Genomic DNA, 255 nt, shown 5'->3' on the forward strand with positions numbered 1-255 from the left:
CCTTTATGTGTGTGGAGGCAGATCTCGACCAATCAGAGAGCTTAAACAAACCAAACTGAATACCCACAATTACATGCGGTTATCGTGGTGCATTATATGCAAATTGGTAAGTATGAATTTTGATTTGATGTGGTTGCGAAACAAAAGTATACATTTGCAAACGAAATTACAGCTCCATGTTAAATAATATTATTATATTAAATATAAAATATATAATATATTATATATTTTATTATATTATATTATAATATTATA

Source organism: Cryptotermes secundus, unplaced genomic scaffold, assembly GCF_002891405.2.
Source record: "Cryptotermes secundus unplaced genomic scaffold, Csec_1.0 scaffold710, whole genome shotgun sequence".
In the NCBI taxonomy this organism is placed as follows: Eukaryota; Metazoa; Arthropoda; class Insecta; order Blattodea; family Kalotermitidae; genus Cryptotermes; species Cryptotermes secundus.